The sequence below is a fragment of the Bombus terrestris genome, chromosome 15 (assembly GCF_910591885.1).
Source record: "Bombus terrestris chromosome 15, iyBomTerr1.2, whole genome shotgun sequence".
In the NCBI taxonomy this organism is placed as follows: domain Eukaryota; kingdom Metazoa; phylum Arthropoda; class Insecta; order Hymenoptera; family Apidae; genus Bombus; species Bombus terrestris.
In genome coordinates, this window is record NC_063283.1 from 3,608,033 (window position 1) to 3,622,363 (window position 14,331).

Genomic DNA, 14,331 nt, shown 5'->3' on the forward strand with positions numbered 1-14,331 from the left:
AGTCATTGATTATTAAAGCAAAAATATCGAGTACGCGCAACATCGAGCTTCGAGTGTACTTGAAGCAGGCGCTGAAGAAAAATGAGAAACATAATTTCTCGTTAACGGAGTAGCAGTACAACGTTTTTATCTATGTTCTGTTCCCTTGGCTCTCGCTGTCCTCGGTCGAGATTGTGTTTTTCGGTGCTTTCGTGCGCACCTCACGACGAATAGAAATGAGGCAGGTCAGGGTGGTAGTGGAGGAACACAGTTGAGCTGTACACCGCAAGATCTCGACCGCGACAGGCCTGGATGCTGGTTGGATAAACCGGGAACAGAATAATAGTTGACACTCAGGTTGACCTGTCTTTTTATGACAACCTGCCAAGGACTATTTAACCCTTTCGATACCAAGGCAACTATAGTCAGTCATCCACGGTGACTATAGTCATCCATGACTGCTGTGCGCTCTTACGGATGTGAATATCAGCAAAAGAAAAGAACTTTCAAAAATATTGTCTGCATCGTTTTTCATTTCATCGTCTTCTTCTTCCGTTTTCTTCGTATTCTTGACGCTTCAGTTATAAAGAAAAGAGAAAAAGACAAGCATTGCAGCAAACACGGAAATCCAAGGATGAACAGCAATTCATCGTCGTCGGAAGATGGTATTAATTTGATAGATGAGAATAATTTGTACTAGGAGGAAGGCAATGCGCAGAAGAACGGCAAAGATGTTTAGTATCTCTGAATTTCAAAGTAGAACGGATTATTCGAAAAACCTTAATCACGAACATTTTCATTAGCCTTGAAAGAAAGTTCAATCGTAGATTTATTAGTTTGATACTTCAAACTTTGGAATTAAAACACAAAACATAAATTCATCGTTCGAAATGTTAGATCGTTTCCATTTATCTTCTCCAATGGAATTTGTTGACTTTATTATGGAAAAGGCTGATAATTATTGGACACGTAATTATTTCGTAGTAAAATTAGAACAAGAAGCACGCTCGCGTTTTGATCGCCCGTACGCGAGCGAGCCCACCCAAGCGAGCGAGATCACCGTATCGAAAGTATTAAACAATGACACCATCGTGTTTTGCTAGATTTCTTTTCGTTCCTGCTGGCTATCGGAAACACGCGGTTATTCGCTTCCTAAATTCTTCCCTCTATTATTTTAGCTCGGATGCTAAAAATATGTAGAGTTATGGAAACAAGCGACAGGGTCGACGAGTTTCCTAAAATAAGCGTGACAAATCTAAAAGTATCGAAATTTGTTCCAATGCATATGTCATTCTTCTCGCCATTCTTTTACATATTTTAGATCGCTATACTCGCCATGCAAGACCTACATTCTGGTTTACCAGTGTTACGACACCTGCTGGTTTAGTATGAAACGTGATAACCTGATTATTAGATCGTGAATGTTATGCAAATTTATATTTTTACGAACACAAGATCAAAGGAACGGTGTCCGTGTAAAAATTATGTGTAATACATTGACACGTTCTTTGTAATAAGAATCGACTTCAAGACAATCCTGTAAAAGGATTCGTACAAAAATGAAAATGATGGCGAGGAAGATCCTCCAATTGTTACGAACACCGTAGATGAAAAAGAAATTTAATTTAATTTTAATTAACAGGATTATCGTAACGTTGAATATACGAGCTGTTTGTAGCACGACAGTTCAAATGATACGATAATTTTCTTCAACGATTTCCAAATGATTATTACGGTTAACCCAATTTCTCGTATGAATGTCCTAATATTTCTGGACGTAGGTGTACACGTCAAAGAGTAATTGGATATTGCCGACATCGCGTTTTAGCTTAAGTTAACAGGACAGGATGGGGACTAGAAGTGGGAAATAAAGTTGGCCGAGTAAAATGCTCGTCGCAGCATGCAGGATTCGTGTCGGCGAGTGGATGTTTAAGACGAAGTGGTTGTTTAAGATGAGTGGCAAAATCATCATTACGGTAAGATACAAGCTGTCGAGGTGAGCCGTGTACATGCATCGAGGTGAGCTTGCCAGGTAAAACGAAGAGGCCTTTCTTCCCTGTTTACTGTCTCGTGTAAACAAGGAAAAGCGCTCAAAGAAGCGCGTCAGGAACTCCGAACTTCGCATGATCCGCGAATAATTTTGTTTCCCTCTCGTAACATAAGTTTGCGTGAAAACTTTCACGGGTCGCGTCTCCGAGTCCAAGTCGCGCGTTCACGCGCCAGGAATTTTAATTTGAATTAAAATTCTTTCAAAATGCAGCAAACGCAATTGAAACCTTTTTTTCTCAAGTCGCCGTACACGACAGTATCCATGGAACTAGAGAGACGCAGGCTTCCGTGAATGTCCCGAGAGCCAGGAAATGGCTCGTACGCGTGTCTTTCGTCGCGTGCTCTTGGCAAAGTAGAGATATCCTGTAAGCGTCAGACACGAGTCTCTGGTCATACATGTACAGTCGATCGAGAAAGTTGTTCGAACAGATAGAAAACTTTCATGTATACATCATAGGCGTTATATAAAACATTTTGAAAGCGCGATTATGATAGAAATTGGTCGCTATAGCATCCTGATCAACTTTAATAGGCTACGTTTCTACAGGAGTATTCTTCTTCTATAGGAACAAGTTTCTTAAGGAGTATAAAATGTATAATTACCTATCTGAATTATTCAATGGGAAAGTAGAAAAATTATGTTGTAGATTTAGAAATATTGTCATCCATAATACTTGTCCAATTAATTAATCGATCGTCGAAGAATATTTCTACGTTTGCCTCCTTAGACACGGTAATCTATGAGCAAACTAATCATTTCAAATAGCAATAGGCATGATGGAAACAGGTTTCTTTATAGACGGTGTTAAGTTTATTAGAAAAATTGTAAAATTCTCGTTGTGAATTTAATATTATTAACGTTTATACTTCAACGTTCGCGAGAAGAGGAAAATTGGTTGCTGTTTGAACTTGTAGATCCATTGGAATGACGATAGACGTAGACGTCGGAATGCCACGTTAACGCGAGGTAGGAGGCGCGAACAAAAACGCGCAGGCCGATTGTCGACCCTTGCCGCGATTCGAAGATATGCAGAAACGATTACACGCGTCACTTGGTCATTGTCTTTTGTAACAATGGCTGGTTACATTGGTTTAGAGTGTCTTGGGAGAGTGCGACGCGGCGAGATAATAGGTTGCACGTGCCGTCCGCTGGAAGGATCTTTCTTCCTCGTCATAAGCACTCTCTCGTAGCCTGTGATTAAATTTAATCTCGTCTACATTGCAAGTAATAATTACAGAATAATTACGAGAAGGATCCACGGAACCGCGGTGTCGGCGTCTTTCCAGTTTAGAAAAGAACGTTATTACGGAACCAACATCAATTACGACGGCAACGCGTTTAACGTTATATCAGCGTATTTGTATTCGCAAGGTAACGTCGATTCGGCGAACAAAGACACGGTACGAGTGACTCGAAACTACGAGTCAAGTTCATTTCGCCTTCACCGGCTCATGGTGATCGATCAATGGAACTTGGTAATAAGATGGACAAAATTTAGGATTTGGGCAGATAACGGTTCGTTATTTCGAAAGTTCCTCACGGGTATCCTCCAAGAAATTGTGATAATTTATAAAATTTACCATTTAAAATCGGGCGTTTCAAAGTTTAGTTCTTCTATTTTTAGCGAGTAAATATTTCTAGAAAATTATTGCTTCTCTCGTCAGATATTAAAATTTATTCTAGGAAATTTCGATTAAAATTATCTTTCGCGTATCCAACGTTCGTTAACAGAAAGTCGTCAATTATCGTAGCTGTTATTAAAATATTATATAAATGCAGAAATGACAAAATTTAGATTCTGGCCCAATTTTCTCTGCAACTGCAATTGCACGCTTATTTTAAACGCTTTCCTTTTTGCATCGGGACTCCAACGAGAAACCATCGAGCATCGTCGACACACGCATCAGTCCACAATGTCGAACGTTTGAAACGTAGCACAGACCCGATCCCTTGTTCCGTATAACCGAGGAAGCTCGTCCATAACCGAGCGTTTGTTGAATCGCAGGATTTCGTGGCATCGACTGCTCTCCATTCTTTCATGGCTGGACTGGCATGCGGGCCGGTTGTATTCCTACAGAAACTAAGAGGTTTCTGCTCAACCTAGAAACCGCCTTTTGCGACCCCTGGACGAGCAGAGAAAAGACTGGCTAGTAATTAAAAATGATTATTACTCACGCGAAGATCTTCATCATCGTCTTCTTTCTAGTTTGTTTGCATTTATCTTCAACGATCAAGATTTATCGATACGACCGTATAATGGCTTGATTCTAGCAACTAATTATTTTCTGAATGTCTTACGCGTTTAACCTGTCGAAAATTCATTTTCTTTTTTTTTTTTCAAAACTTTTTTCACACACGCACGCACACACACACACGCACGATTTTACGACTCTCCTGAAATATTCTTTACACGGCAGAAAGAGAACTGTTGTCTGCGAGTCGATTGTATTCCCGTTGAACGAGCAACGAAACAGGAGAATCAGCGGCGTGTACGTCGAAAGTGAAATCAGCATTGCGGAATGTTGCGCATAACGCGTAATTGAAGACGCCAAGTGAGGATATGCTACTCTTTTCACGGTTGCACGGCAGACACGGTAAAACAGGTCTCTCGAACGTTCTAATACCATTTTCTTGCGATGATTCGAGCCGCGTACTTTACCAGATTGGTCGATGTTTTCTGTGTTTCGTTTCTGCGCGCTTTCCGTCGAATCGACGCAACAGCGATTACCACGCGCGTCTGTGTTTCACTTGCACTTGGCCATGCTTATTAGCGAGAGTTAACGAGAGAAAATTGTTTTGACGAGTGCGCCGCGCTTCCCACAGCCTCCTCGCCTCTCTTTTTCTCAGATGAAATTGATTTTCTAATTTAGCCACTGCATCGCGACCGAGAAAACGGAAAGAAAACAAGAACTGGTTGCGCGGCACACTTCTTCGTTGAATCGGAGCGCAATGTTCAACGACGACCGAAACACCGATCGAATATCACACGATTGTGGTTCGCTTTCTTTCAACCAAATCCTCGATCAATTGGCTCGGATTAATCGTAAAATGACGAAAGTTTTCGCAACGTCGGCTTACGTAATCATTTTTGGACAAGCGGAATCTCTGCTCGAAGAGAAGAGACGAGGTCGAGAGAATTCGGGGCTGCAACGTTGTTACGAAACGAAGAAGAAACCACACGCTCGTTCCGTTCATTCTCCTCTAAAAAGGGACTTGCCGGGCCTCTTCTGATTGCATAACGTTCGTCGCGCTTCAGTCCTGTGGTTAATCGCGGCCCGCTAACGTTATTACGCATTCCGCGTTCACAAGCTCCGAGACACATAATGGGAAAGTGGTCGGAGATAATGGGACGAGCCCGTAAATGGAAGACTTTCTCTGACGGAAGCACCGCGGCCGTGGCAGGGTCAAAGTCTACTTTGAATATACTATCTGCATAAGAGCTTTGACGCTGCAGAGCATCTTTATTTCTTCGCCAAGTATCGTAGAACGTTATCCAGGTCGAGGAATCGATGCAAAGTAAATTTTGATTAGCTGAACGTCTGTAGAAGTGCGTCTTCGTTGAAGCAACAACGAGTAACTTTGTTGTGTGTCGTTACTGCGTGCTCCAAATTGCGTGATCCAACAAATACTCATAGAACTCATAGAAACATCTAACATCGAAGTAACGTAATGAGAGGAACGTTTAGGTTTCGTTTCGATGTCAAAACAACGTATGTTCCTGACAATTATACCGAAGCAACGTTCGTTTTTGCCGCTGCGTGTATTCTATTTTTCTTTGATCTTTACGACAAGAATATTGGACGACGACCAGCGACATTTGCGCGAGACACGGAACAATTAACAGAAAGTTGGTCGTTGTTGTTTGAGCGAGGACGCAGCTATATGGATTCACCGATGCATCAGCTGGTATCGTGCAGCCGATCGATAGCGCGTTAAAGTTGCTGAAATCAATGCTTTAATAACGTCGTTGTTCAGGGACATTGTCTCGTATTCCTTTTGTAATACTATCAGTGGATAAGAGAACGGCTGCCATTCACTTCGATGCGTAGTCTATTAGCGAAGACTTTCAAACAGCTCCGTAGGGATTCGAGTGTATCGATCGAACACGGCCAAGTTTCTTTTGCTTCGCGAGATTGACAAAAGTTAAACGCATACGCGTGCCATAAATGGCCGTTCGACCAATGGATTATCTCGCGTTACGCGAGCCAGGCGTGCCTGTCCTATTGCATAAAACACTCTTAAGTATGCATAGAATCAGCCATACGGAACGATAAGACGACGAAGCCGTGAAGTAATGGGAAAGATTATTTATGGATTACGATATCTCTATATCTCCAGCTGAATTACGACGATCTTGGAAAGTTCCCGTGGACGTGCCTTCCTGACACAGATTTCGCCTGGAAAATTCATGAATTTTAATTGTTCATAAATTGCGAAAAACGCCGAGTCCCCTAAAACGGTGACGATCGCTTTCCAGTATTTCACCCGGCGGAATCTTCTCAGCTGCAATCTGCTCTTGGTGTGGCGCTACGCGTTTTTTGGTGCTAGACGCGCCGTCGCGGTACCGTTTTATCTGCATGACAAATAGCTACGATAGATTAACCCGGTCATAAAGAACCGCAATTAAAAAGCTGCCAGCGATTTTGAATAGAATTTAAACGCAAATCTGCCTTGCCTCCCTTTTATTGTTATACCGAGCGTCCCGTTAATCGTAGCACGATGATTGGCAAAGCAAGTGATATGGTTGTACGTGAAAAAGAAAGTTCATCGAGAATGCATGTGACTCTTAACTAGACACGATCGATTTCCAATTTCTCATTTTCTTCTTTAATACGAACGAACTTTCGTTTACATTTTCGATATTATTTTGACACGTAAAATAAAACCGGCCATGGATTGATTCGTTAGTATCCAGTTAGGAATTAGCCAAGCTCGTGTATTTCTAACAAATTCTCAAACTCGAGAATGAACCCTCGACGTGGACAAACTTTATTCTAAATTTTTTACTCGTTTCTCATTGCTTTATTTATTACATTGATCGGACCATGATTATCAGACCTTGTAGATACACCTAATATAGACCTACACCTTGTATATACAGAAAATTGAAAATGGAAAGGTTCGTGGCAAAGCTGCACGACGAATGCTGATTGTAATCGTAATGAATGGTAATCGAGTATCGATCGTGGGATTGTTATTTAAACAGGAAGGAGATTTAAGACCACCCACGGAGGCAAACAAAGGATGTGAGTATGGTTTTAAAGATGCTCCATGTCGCGCCGAGTTTCATTTAGACGAAACAGAGTGGAAAATGTTGAGCAGGTTGTGTAGCCGTCTTTGTGTAACCGTTGCAAAAACAGCTCGTTCTTACGTAACAGATCCTCTTCCCCTGCCGAGATGAGAATGGACGGACGTGAGAACAAGGTACTGTAGGAAACACGATAGCCGAAATTTGTAAAATTTCCAGAGGAAATGACCGAACCATCGACTAACCGAAAGGTTCATAACGCAAACGTACATGTTAGTTATTCTCCGAGAAGCTAAAAGAATAATCGAGCATCTTTATGTTTTGTTCGATACATTTCTACCATTTCCGATAAAATATTCATCGCGTTATGTAATTTCTATGAACGCTTGTTGCAACTGTATCTCAGAAGAATTATATCTAGTTAAATAATGAAGTTGGTCGAAATAAAAGTTCGCACAGAACCGGTTGATTTTCATTGGACGATAAATCAAAACGTATAATACAGTTTCAAGGTATTGGGACATTTGCTCGTCTTCGACAGGATGTAATTTTATCAGACGAAAGATATCGCTTGTCATGATATTAAAATATTAAGAATAATATTTATTCTATCTTGGTTTCTACAAAACTGCGTCAGCTGTATCTTCCCGCCTGACAATTTATTTTCACTTCTCGCTGATTTCACATTGAAATATCGTTTCTTACATTCGACGAGCGAATAAAAAGATCGATAAAATGTACCTGCGATATGCTTTCCCTGTGTGGTCTTCGGTTACGAAAATAAACGAGCAGATAGGAAAAGAGAAATAATTAAAGGAAACAGATTGGTCAGGTAACGTGTTATCGAAAAACGGAGAAATCAAAACACTAATAATATGCTAACGAGATTCGACACGCGTTACCGTGGAACGACGCAACGCGACGCAGTACGCGCGAGAAAGAAACGCCCGCCGTGTGGAACATCTACTCGGTGGCCGCCGCTGATATTTAATACTTTCACTCGAACTCCTTGACCTGTGCACAATTGCACGTGGACTCGCGTGCAACGAAGCGACCGACGTACGCACCGTCACGACTGCATGCACGAGTTGCGTACAGGAAACGCGACTACCAATTAATACCAGCCACTTTCAGGTGTGCCGGCGCTTTAAGGCTGATCCAGATCGATGTTAGCTTCTTCTTATATGGGGCTTTCTCGTCTCCGGCGAAATTTCACTCGATTTACGTGGAATGGATTTGATCACGCGTCGAATAAATCATTCCTGGAAGTAGAACGATCACGCTTGTCATTAGGATAATTAAACACTTGTTTGCTCGGCAAACGAGGAACGATTACTCTCGAGCGCAAGCCAGGGAAGAATGCACGGGCACACGCGTGCATGTCGCAAGTTGATGCACTCGCACATGATTGATACGGCGTTCGCTCACATTAGTTTACGCAACGAACTGTGAAATGAAGAAACGGATCTGGAGAAACGCGATGATCATCGTCGATATCGCAGCCACCATCGATCAATATATTCCAGCAACGAATAAGCGAAGAATAGCATCTGCACACTACCGTTCGTAGATGGTAGATTTTCACGCATTTGTGAAATGGAAATTTAACGCCGTAAAAATGTACATAAAATGCAAGGATATATAAAACATTTAAAGTAGGGTATGCTCTGTGTAATATTTAATAGACGGAACAAATTTCTGCTTGGATATCGTTTCTTTAATACCGTTTATGGAAATATTAATTTAATTGGTTCGAGAAATATGGTTAGAGAACTGTTTAAATATTATAGAGGCTACAGAATCTTAAGATAAACAAAAAGAACTCGTAAATTCGACGTAATGAAAATCTCATCTTTATATTTCGTTGCTATTTCGCGTTAGTCATTTTTCTATCATGTTTGTTCCTAATAAACTTCGAACCGACTCAGATTCTACGTAAACTTCTCTGAGATTTGCATCTGTTTTGTGTAAAGCTTGTTCAATGAAATTTAGGTTAGTGGGAATCGATACGATGCTTGTAACTCGTAGAAACAGTTCTTAGAAATCTTTATCGTGTCAACAGGACCAATCATTTTCCTTGTGATTTAAATCAATTGTCATATTTTATGCGAAGCAAGATGTTCTAATATCTACGAGCAGCAGTGTAAAAGTATTCGATGCATCGTAAAGTATTTGAAGTGGTGCACGGAATGTTTTCTGTTTCGCGTTTTATTGTCCGATCTATTGTACGATACTGGGCGACCGTGCCCCAAAAACGTTGCTTGCAATATAATGCACAGCTAATGCACGGTTGGACTGTTCCGAGCATTACGTTATTAAAACGTTTTATTGCGCTCCGGAGTAATTCATTTTACGATTTGCCGCGCTTCTGCCGGCCTTCTTAATTACGCGCAAACGCGATTCTTCGCGAACGGAACGCTCGTAACCGAAGGCAACCATAGTCCAGATACTTTGAATCAAGGTTATTCTTACGGTCGAGCCACCGTACCGTGCAATTTTGCGGCTATAATAGTAAAATTACGATTGTCTGATAGAATTTGCCGTTCCTCCTTCTCTTTTTCACTAATCGTCCGTCCCTCTTGCTTTATTCGTTTCGTGGAAGAAAAGAAACGACCACTACGTGGGAAAAACACAATAAGTTTCCTATCTTTTATAGGAAGACAATTTTTAAATTCCAAAATTTTCTTCTTATCCGCTTTCGAGACGAAATATCTTTTCCCGCTCTCTTCATAATTTTACGATATTCAATATTGAAGATACTAGCAATTTCTTCTTGATAATTATGTATACCTTTGTTCTTCTTTTTCTTTTTACAAAACTTCGTCAAGTTATTTCTAAAAGGATTACATTATCGAAGCATACAGATTCTTTTAATTTTTAACCACGTTAAAATACTCCTTTTTATTAGAAGTAGAACAGAGGGATCAGTGAAAATTGTACTTATCGTGCTAAATCATAATTGGAGTCTAATTCAGAGATATATTAAAATTCTTCTACTCAATCGTAAAACGATGTTCGAATCATAAAATCTCTAACGCGATACTTATCAGATTTCTTTCTCATCCTTTTGCTTGTTTTTCTTTTTCATTATACGACATCGTTGTTTCGCATCTTCGCATCTTGGTCTTTTTCCACGATAAGAATCTCAAAGTTTCCATTCCTCTAGCGTTAGAATATAAAAGAAGAAAGTACTTTTTTGTCTTTCTTCCGACGACACGACACGGACATGGCCGAGCGTTCCTTTAATTAACTGCTATTCGGATCAACGAGACACGGAAATTTCACCGGTTATATCAAATTACCGGTGGCTCAAAGAGATTGAAATAACAGGAAATCACGGTAAATGGGGGCCACGTTACAGTTTTGTTTACGAATGCTTTACCAGGCAGGAAACGAGCGGCAATTCCGTGGAAAATATTAGTAATACTGTACGCGCGCCGCTTCCGTGAATAGCTAAAGTCCTTTCCTTTTGATTGCCTGGTCGCGACCAAGCGTTCCCAACTTTTCAATACGAGGTTACCGACTTTTCGCCGAACGGCGCATTATTGTTCGTTGAAAGTGGAGCGTTGGTTAGCTCACAGGACCGTCGGATCGCTTCGTCTATTCAAAACAGCTAGCCAACGCGTCACGTTTAATTCATAAATAAATGTACACGCTGCTTCGATGTGCGGGCTGGAACTTCTCGTACTTACGCATCGAAACGAGCAGCAAGGTCTTAACCCTCCGGTTGCAGCCTTGTTTTTTTACTGACATTGTCTGTATACTGGGTCGCGTCTTTTGCGTTTTAAAGTATCTCCAGAAATTCTTGAATACTCTTCCAAGTTTCTGGAATACCATTTTTATTGCTACGTGTTACTTTAATCGTTTCAAGCAAAGTAAAATTCAGATAAAAGTACGGGGAAACTGAAAAATGGTTCGAAGTTACTGGTGGGAAATGAGCCAGTATGCGGATGGAGGTTTAATAAACACGAGTCCAATTGTCATTCGTTTCGAATTTTATCGAAGCGTACAAATTAATGGCAAATTAATAATTACGAGCAGCATTTACTGCATTTCTTATGAAGTCACAAATCCATACATTCGAAGTATTACATCGTACTGTTTATTGTACGAACAGTTCAGAAGCTACGTCGTTCGATTTAATATATTAAAAGGTATAAAAAAAGTGAGGACGTTGGAAACATTGTTTTTCTTTCGCTTAAGTTAATTCACTTTAGAATTTACTACTACTTACGTCATCTTGTTGCGAAACTGATGGATGAATAATCTTATGGAAACGAGTCAATTGTTTCTTGAAAGTATAATAATCCTGTACTATGGAAATTCATATTTTCGCGAGTACGATTGGACAACTGTAACTTGGAAATAACAAATTCTTTGGTGATTAAATTTTACAATGGATAGCGTACTACAGCATACTTTCCAAAAAATACCCAATTACTTTCCAAAAATTACAAAATTTATTATTCAGATAACGCTGCACCTTTACCAACAGAGTTTTACTACGTGTCTCCGAAGTTCTTCCTAAACATTTTGAAACACTGCGTATATAGAGAGGAAGCTGAGTATGGTCGTGTGTGGCTAGCTCGAATCGAGAAACGTATCCTTGAATCGTCCCAGCAGTGGTTCTATCCCGAGGCGATCGACAGACCAGCTCGCCTTCGGTTTGACTTGATCGCGAGCCCGTTCGTATACGTTGTGGGAATTGAAAAAGGCCGACCAAGATGAATCTACACGGTTCGTTTTGTCCGTGCTCTACTAAGTACACGGAATCCTCGCTACAGCGGAATCGCACGCTACGAGGGACCACACGGTCACGGCAACACAAAGAAAGTTGACACGAAAGCACATTCGTTAGAGTTTCCGATTAACCGAAGAAACAACGCGCGCCACGATGAAACTGTCTCGAGTAGAATTATCAGCCCTTAGACGCGGCAAAGCTCGTGATTCTAGGATTTTCGCTGATCGACGTAGAAGCATTGGTAGAACGACGATAGTCGATGTCGAGGTACGCAGTTGTTTCGTAGCTGGAGGAATGCTCGAGCTAAAAAGCCTGTGACAGTCGCATTTAGAGGAGAGTATCATCCGCGATTGTGTTTCGCAGACGGGAGAATAGGGTTTGACGGCAATTTGAGTAATTACGTCGACCCAGTTAACAGCGAATTCTCCTAACCCAGTTCCTGTAAAACGCGGATTACAAAAGTGGCGAACCGTGGGCGCATATTCTCCGGCCAACCCAATCTCTCAAGGGTTCGTGGCGTGAGAGAATAGCTACATTAGCGTGATAAATTGTAGGGATGAAAGTGACCTTTGTATAATTCGAAAAATTCGATCAAGTTCGTCGTTTTTCTTATCTAATTTCGTTTATTTATTTCGTATACGGGGAAAGATTCCCATTAGAGTACAAATAGCGTAGGATACGTAAAGGACACGAGCTCAGTAATATGATAAAGGAAACGAAAAATGAGAAAAATAAATATAAAGCTTCCAAGAAGTGAGATGATAGAAGAGGGAAAAAGAAGAAAAAGGAAGAAACACGTTCTTATAGGTTTTACAAGATCTCGTAAGTTTGCGATCTGAATGTACGAGTAGTTCGTGGATATTTTTGTAAATTCGTATTTCTCTATAAAGCCACATGAAAGAATAGAATCTCGGCAGAAATTCGTTTCACCCGCTAAATATTATAATAGATGTTAAATTTTGCACATTTTATACACTTTTGCATATTACACGCATATTCTTTTTATTTCGCGCTTTAAAATTTTTCATAAATACATAAAAATCAGTTTAACGAAATGCTCGTTAATTAGTCTTATACACATATATTCGAGTTTTACACGCGATTAACAGAAGCGAAAAAATATGAGCGTCACGTGATACGCGAGTCGCCCTATAAAACTAGCGAAAAATGGGGAACGCGGTATCGTGGATCGCGTTTGATCGGGAAAGAGACATCGCGACGACGATCATGATGTCGAGCTCGCTTATACATTGATTAAGCACCGCCGTAGCGATATTACGGCGCAATATTGCACGATGCAATCTACTGAACGATGCGCTGATAAGCCTGTGACGTCGAACGCACCAATTTATGAAAGGTTATAGCGAGGGAGTTATTCGACCAGCCCCGCAACTGGAAATTTTTCGACCACGCAAAAACCACGAATCGTTATGAATCGAGATTCGAACAAAGGAGAAAGTTACGGTTGACCTTCTATTTTCTGGCCACGCGGTATGTGAATTATTGCGTTTTAATTTAAGATTTAAAATAATTCATAAATTGGATAATTATGCAGGAAAAGCGACCTCGACTACAATATCGTTGAATTTCGTATATATCGTAGAGAGCTGGGTCCCGAGTAGCATGTGCTTCGTTCGAGGTGTGAAACAATGGTTGTTCAAAAGTTAGGTTAACTTAGATTTTGAGGAATTCGAACCTAACCTAACCTAACCTAACCATGCCTTACTACTCTTACGAGATCGTTATTCTGTGCAAATGCATATGCTATTTCATTTTCAACCATTTATATCGGAGTAAATGTAACGTGCCAAGTATCATTTTCTTTCTGTCGTAACATTCGAACTACGATCGTCCTACGCCTCGGACAAAATGCATGTTACTCAGCATCCTCCCCTCTATAGCCTATTCGCGATTCAATAAAATTGGAGTTGAGACCCCCCTTTTTTGCATAATTGTCATAAATTACGCGTGTTAAAGGAAATCGTTCCGTCTGACGTCTCGTGGGACGTGTAACACATGAATCAAGATTGGAAGTCGTGATCTTTGGAGAACCGAAGGTCTTCCGTATTCTATCAAAGGGAATAATGGAATTTTTTTTTCTGTTCACCCGGTTGGCATACATAGCATAGACAGATGCACGACGACGTGCGTTCAATAACGATTCTAATGAGTGTCTCTGGCAGAATTGTAATTTAGCGTAGGGAGGCAGGGCGGTGCGCAATGTTCTGCGTAATCTGCAACATCCTTCGGAAGAACCGTTTTCTAGATACTTTTCAGAAAGCAAGTGGGTTAAATGACATTCGACAGAGACGA